The following is a 512-nucleotide window of genomic DNA, read 5'->3' on the forward strand; positions in this document are numbered from 1 at the left end:
TTTTCTCTAGAGCCTTTATTATCCTTCTCTTTAAGTAATAGTCCCACTCAGACAGATTTATGTTAAAACTTCACATAAGTTTATCGTAATAAAATTGCTTTCTGATTATATGGCAGGAAGATATTTAATATTTGGCTTGCTGTGTTTTCTCTGATGTACATCAGCAGAAACACCTGAGTTATCTACAGTATGAGTCTATTATTTTCATGTGTGCATGGCATTTTAGCTTTAGTTAATGGTTTACAAGACTTAGTTAAGTTTAAGGCTAACTAAATATAGATAGATGCATCATTTTTAAAGCCTAATATTTGCTGTGCTTACTGTGTTCCAAATGCTGTGCAAAGAAGTAGAAAAATTTCATGTGGCTCAAGTCCAGTAGTCACTCTCCTATGCCTGCTTTAATCTGCTAGCTGTATTAGCTGCTATTGTTAATCTAAAATGGTCTTCCTATTTTAGGAGATGCCTACGTAACACACTTTGCCAGCAATTGTACTAAATACTTCACTGCTGAA

This window comes from Fulmarus glacialis, unplaced genomic scaffold (assembly GCF_000690835.1).
Source record: "Fulmarus glacialis isolate BGI_N327 unplaced genomic scaffold, ASM69083v1 scaffold22579, whole genome shotgun sequence".
NCBI classification, from domain to species: domain Eukaryota; kingdom Metazoa; phylum Chordata; class Aves; order Procellariiformes; family Procellariidae; genus Fulmarus; species Fulmarus glacialis.